Raw genomic sequence first — 6,884 nt, 5'->3', positions numbered from 1 at the left:
GACAAGCCAAACCAGTCACTCGTCGCAAATCGTGTTTCAGAGAAAATGGCCAAAACATGCTGGAATGTCAAATTTTAAAAAATCTATTTTATTGCACTAAACTAATCTTTACATATCTATACATCATTCTACGCTGTTATTTTCCCAATTTTCAATGTTAAAACAACACTTTTTAAGGATTTTATGATAGTTTATGCATGAGAAATGCCTGAAATCATAAAATTTGAAGGCTGATTTCTCATAGTTCTTTAAACAGCTGTATGTTTAAACGCTTGAAACTTCATAAGGAAATGTCTGATTTGAATGATTTTATAGCTATTATTTTACTCTCTAACACTGTATTAATAACTCAAAATCGATTTTTGCGACGAGTGACTGGTTTGGCTTGTCTTTGCCACATATTAGAGTAACACACTTTTTTACAAACTGGGCCAAAGCAACTATCCGCTACCATTTATCAAACATAACATTGAGAAAGCATCATCAAAATCCCGACATGATCTTCTTCAATACAGACCTAAAACTAAAACCACGCACATCCCTCTTATACTTCTGTACTCCCCCCCCCCCCATTTATCAGCTGTCCGAATCTATTAAAGCGGACTTCCAGGTAGTGAAAACTCAATTTTCCAAACACAAACCCTTTGAAAATCCCCCAAACGTCAGCCTCCTAACTTTAAACATATCCTGACTTCCTCCCATCTCCCTAGCATTCCTCCCTTATCTGGTAACCGTCCTTGTACAGTAACAACCCACGATGTAAGATCTGTGATATCCTCATTACGACCAAATCTATCAAGTTCCCCCATCCCAACATAACCATCAACCCACCACCTCTCACATGCAATGCCACCAATGTTATATACACAATCGTATGTTCCACATGTGATCGTGGTTGCTATGTCGGGCAGACAGGGAGCAAATTTAGACTTAGGTGCAACAATCATAAAAAATCAATTTAAATTTTAATCATCCTAAACACTCTGTTAATGATATGAAATGCGTTTTAATTGCTTTAGGATTCAGGTCTTTAACTGATATATACTGACATTGTGCTGAACTTCAGTGGATTCTTAAACTTTCACACACAAAAATTGGTATTAACAAAGACCTACTGTAGGTTTCATAAGTGGTTATTCTTTCATTATAATGAAATATATTTGGCCTTCCTTTTAATATCACTATACTAATAATGATAATAATAATATAGGGGTTTCCCTTAAGGTTTTTTTTAACTTGCCAAGTGGACCAGTAAATTCATATTTTTACTGGTCCTCAATCCGTTTCACTAGCCACTATCTTGCTAACTTCGAAAAGCCCAAATACCATATTTTTGACATGCTAATCATGCTGCCCCTCACCGATGAATTAACACTAACAGATACAGAAAAATCGTTCTGTTGTCTCTGTATTAGATTATGCCGCGAAATATAAATACAGAAATCTATTTGTATGTACAGTGCATTCTCACAATACGATGTTTTCCCGAAAGATCGGTTTGTGGAACATTTCTATTGAATCCTTTCCAAATAAGGCAGGCCAGTTAGGGCCTAGCCTAGATGCTAAAAATAGGCTTAGCATAGCCCAGTGAATTCAGTATGACTACCGTACGAAAAGTTAACATTAAACATATAATACATACAGTACCTGTATTATTATTATTATTACCTGTTGTTTAGCTGTAGTGCACAGCAAATTTTATTACTGTACAATAAAAACAATGCTTTTATATTGTTTTATTGTTTTTACGTGCATTTTCGGTCTGACATTTTTTCAAAGACAACACATTCTTCGTGGTTGCGATGCGACTTGTTATATCAGGTCGCACCTCCTAAACTCTGCCTGCTAATTGGTTAATTTTTTTCGTGGGGTCATGTGGCTGGGCAAAAATCCCATGTGCTTGGCTGTGGTGAAATCAGATCGCCCAAAGTTTCATAGTGCATGACAGCTTGCTGACAGGAAGAAGCTTATAGTGTAAACCGATAAATTTTTAATTAAACAAATTTATTAAAATGAATAAGAAACCCCCCCCATGGTTTTGTTTTAGAGTCAAATCTAAAAATAAATCTAACAAATTTAAATTTCATTCTCTGCAAATTCCCTCCATAATTAGCAATGTTTTGGGGAATGTGAGTGTAATTTACATGTAGACTGATATATGAATCTAATGACATACCAAATCCGAATTAAACGTCTACTAAAAAAGAGCCGTCATAGAAACAATTGCTTTGAGTTCCTTTTTCATTTCAGATTGATTACATTTGATTTTTAAGTATTCATAAGGCGATAATGCACTTTAGTAAAACAATGGAAGGCGTACCTTTCACTTTATCTAATATTTTACTGGTGTGTCATTCTAATTTATAGATAATCTCCATGGCAATGCTATTGGGACTGTACGAACGGTTTAGTCACAGGGTGTGATTATTGCATTATTTCGTCTGAAAATCGTTGCGTTGTTTATTAACTTTTTGTCCCACGTTGCATTGTGGGATAGATACATGACATGGATGTTTTAACTTCACAGTGCTCACACAGATGAAAATTAACTTCTCCTTGTCGCTATAACATGCGGAGAAGGTGATTTCCCTCTGTACGTCTAGCCATGGATTCCTCCATGGTCTAGCTAGTGCGTGATGTTCATCGGTTCGCCTTGAATGACTGAGCCCAAGGCTGTTCGTAGTGGACATTAACATGACATTAAACAAAAAATAGCGATCTTGTTGACATTATCTGTGTGAAATATTTTGTAAAGACCTCGTTAAGAGCTGAATGAGTAAAGCTTTAGGTATTTCGTCAGACTTTCATTGACATTTTAACTGGTCATGCGGACTTGTTATTGGGATAATTAACAGGTCCGCCATGCATTTTACTAGCCATTGGCCGGCAGACCGGCGTTATTTCAAACCCAGTAATAATAATAATAATAATAATAATTATAACAGTTATTATAATAGTAATAATTATAATAGAATAATAATAATTATTATATTTTCACTTTATATTAGCATTATAATAATATCAATCATTATAGTTTCTTCGTCTATATAGACACACTGTCTCTATTTCAATTGCTGTGTGCATTTTGATTCTTACATTGAAGACATCTTGTTTATTTCACTCTATTGTTTATCATAGACTTCTTTACCGCCAACGCTTTTAAATTTCGCTGACAGTTTATTAGTTAATTACTTCTCAGTTACTAATTGCGTGCCTAATATCTTAGGATTTATCTTGCTTAACTTTTAACAGTTTTTATTTGAATTGCTCTGCATTTTTCAGTCTTACGTGTAACGCTGAGGAAGGACACAGGCATGTCCAAAATATTCGTTTTGAATAAATTTTGTCTCTATAATGTCAACGTATGCAATCGTTTCTTTTTCGTATTGCTTATTTATATATATATTTAATATATACATGTTAAGAAGTATCCATAGGGGGAAACTAAAAAAATGAAGTGGGTTAAAAACAGTACCTTAAGGCGAAAGTAGTGTCGCTAAGGGGAAACTAAAGCGACGTTAAGGCGAAATCATAGACAAAAGAGTTTCCCCCTAAGAGCCGAATAAAGGTAGTATATATATATATATATATATACCGTAGTTCCCCGGGTACAATCCCACCCCCCATGAACACGAAATTGGTCTGATTTTGAGGGGGTGGGATTATACCCGGGGATTCCCGTGTGCATGAACAGAACGAAAATGACTATCGCTTTTTTTTAAAGTGGAAGAGAACAACTGCAACAATTGCCCTATGATTAATGGGCTATCCAAAAATATATTCCGTTGAAGAAATCAGAGTTTACTCGAACATCAAAGGGAAGGGAATACCCTAATTAGTAGGCCTAAGGGCTTAGCTAGCGAGGCCATATTTTGGTCTTACATTGAGCTAGGCCAGCCTTTGCCTAAACTTTCTTGACGTCGTAGGTTATTTTTTGCCCAGCAACAACCAATCCAACCAATCACCCATCGCATGTGAAGACCACCCACTTGTAATGCATGTAACAAGTTATTTTTGGCATAGTATATACAGTATCTGTGTTCTTGCTGTGGATTAATGATCCGATCAGCCCACTGGGCAGGTCTCTTTAGGGACGGACCGCGGTGTTGTCTATTTTTAGCTGCAGTTGTGGAGTACGCGAGTCTTCACGCTGTGGATTAACAATCCAACCAGCCTACTGGGCGTCTCTTTAGGGACGGACCACGGTGTTGCCTATTTTTAGCCGCAGTTAGCGAGCTTGTTCATTTTAGCGAAGTACTGTAAACAACAACAATTTACAAGAATGGGCTTTGTTTTCAACTTTCTAATCTAGTCTAATCAATTGGAAGCATTTCAGGTCTGCCGAATTTGGAGCCAAATCCTTATTTTGTGAGCATTTGTTAAATTTGCCGACCTAGACCTACTCACCTAAATTATACCCAGGGACTTTGCCCGGGGAAACGTCTGCACACAGAGTTGGGCGTAAAGTTTGGGGCTGGATATACCCGAGGTGAGACTATACCTGAGGAACTACGGTATATCTATATATTTTTTTGTATTATTCTGTGCATTTTTACACCAAAATCAACAAAATACCATAGAGTATTCCCAAGTGTTTTAGGTTGGGCCAAAGTCAAAGTAAAACTTTATTCATCCTTCAACGAAGGAAACTGAATGCTCGCATAAAACTTTTAAAAACAATGTACAATCACATAAAAAAAATATTCATAAAATTAACGTTTAAAATGTGCATTAAAAAGTTTAATCCCAGCAGGAATAAATGAACAGGAATAACGATTGGTGTGGACAATCGGAGGCCTCAGCCTNNCTCATACAATACATTCTAGAGTTTAGTTTCTTTATAAGAGAATCGACATGATCATCCAATGTAAGCGAATCATTGAATACAACTCCAAGGTATTTATATTTATCTACGCGATCAATTTCTTTATTTTTTATGAAAATCTTACTAACATCACTCGTCCTTTTCCTAAAGTCAATAATCATCTCCTTTGTTTTAGATGTGTTCAATTCTAGATAATTGTCGTCGCAATAATTTAAAAACCTTTTAATCTCCTGAACATAGTCGGTATCATCGTCATTATTTATAAGTCCAAGCATAGCTGTATCGTCAGCAAATTTAATAACAGGGCACATACAATGTGCTGATCTATAGTCAGCCGTGTAGAGGCTAAATAAAAAGGGGGCAAGTACAGTTCCCTGAGGAGCGCCCGTATTGGACCTAATTGTATTTGACTTTACGTCTTTACCTAACTTTACGAACTGAGAACGATTAATCAAAAAATCAAAAACTAAGGAGATTAAGGGAAAAGAAATATTCATGCGAACTAATTTGTCAAATAAAAGATGAGGTTGAATTGTATTAAATGCAGATGAAAAATCATAATACATAATTCGAGCACAATTTGACCTTTAACACCAAAAAACTACTTTCCCACCCCTCCCCCGAACCTTTTTTGGTGTATCCTAGATGTATTCCTACATAATAACTGTAAGTCAGTTGAAATCGCCTTCACTTTAATTTTTGAAATGATATGCCATTTTAGTGAGTAAAACAACCATTTTTGACAATTTGACCTTTGACCTCATTTTGCAAGATCATGCATTGATTATGAAGGTTATTTATTTTATTTTCTTATGCCAGGAGAAAACGTATGATTTCCGGGAGCCCGAGAGATTGGTCGAAAATCCGGGAGACTCCCGGGTGTTCCAGGAGACTTGGGAGCCCTGCTAATTGTTCAATGTTAACAGGGTTGTAGCCGAAATAAAAATTAAGGGTGGTTGATAAAACATTTTGGGGTGGGTGTGTGATAACATTGGTAAACTCTAAATAATAAGAGCGGATTTTAAGGATGGAAAAGTAAGTTAATAAGGGTAGGTGGAGGTCCATGAAATTAGCTTTAGACTGGGTGGCCCAGCCCACCATATATACTGTACACCCCTGTATAATTATCTGCATTTTGACACCAAGATCAACCATATTCCATAAAGTGTTCCTAAGACAGATACATGTATTAGTATCAAGCGCCCTGAGCATCTTACATTAGATAGATATGTGCGCTACATAAAACTACACTATTATTATTTTAGGTCAGGGTCAATGACTTTTGACCCTCATAAAATATGACAGGCAACAAACTAGACATAAAAACTACTGTCACTCAAGCCACAATAGAACATAATTCAAAAATAGGTGTTTATTTGTTTTAAAATAACCGCAAAATATACTTAAAATAAGAATAAGTATATAAACTCACCAAAAGTAGTCGTGTTTGTTATTGTTGGAAAGCTCTTCCAATACTGAATAATGTTTTGACACACACATCAGAAACGGTGTAGTTTTCATATATTGTCCTGTAAAATCCAATTATGAGTCATTCCATGCCAACTCAACCAGGGGCTCCACAATGACCTTCTTGGATTTTGCTGAAATTAAAGGACGATGGTCATTTTATTCAGTTGGCCTTATCATGTTTCGAGCAACATAATTTGTGTTATCGAAGTGACACGTGATTAAATATAGTCAATGAATTTTGTTAATTAAACATTGTTACATTGATATTTTCAAGCCCTATTAGATTACCCGAATAAAAAGGGATCTAGAAGTCGTAGGCTTACAATTATTATGGCGAAAGTAAATTTTTTGTCCATTTATAAATTTTAAATAGTGTAATAGAGCCTATTATTAAATGTTGAAATGGTACCTTATAGATTTATAACCATGGTACAGAGCAGCTAGCTCAGTTGCCTGCCTCTGTGCATGCTCTGTGTAAGCTGAAACGTGGGGATCTCAGACTTGGTCTCAGATTCAAATCAAATCAAATTATTCTTTATTGCAACACTCAAAATGGGTTAAATTTTCCAAAAGTAAAGGGTTGAAGCAG

The 6,884-nt window shown here is 35.8% G+C and overlaps 1 long non-coding RNA gene across 1 annotated transcript in view; it reads right to left on the bottom strand.

Moving 5' to 3' along the window:
* LOC117116941 overlaps positions 1–6,421 on the bottom strand; it is a 13,163-nt gene extending 6,742 nt beyond the window's left edge. Inside the window, exon 1 of the long non-coding RNA XR_004446840.1 lies at positions 6,258–6,421. This is a non-coding gene — a long non-coding RNA (uncharacterized LOC117116941). The remainder of the gene's footprint in view (positions 1–6,257) is intronic.
* Positions 6,422–6,884: the final 463 nt, after the last annotated feature.

Source organism: Anneissia japonica, unplaced genomic scaffold (genome assembly GCF_011630105.1).
Source record: "Anneissia japonica isolate Jap-2015-1 unplaced genomic scaffold, ASM1163010v1 scaffold10132_len18572_cov108, whole genome shotgun sequence".
NCBI lineage: Eukaryota > Metazoa > Echinodermata > Crinoidea > Comatulida > Comatulidae > Anneissia > Anneissia japonica.
This window is presented reverse-complemented; position numbering and strand designations above follow the sequence as displayed.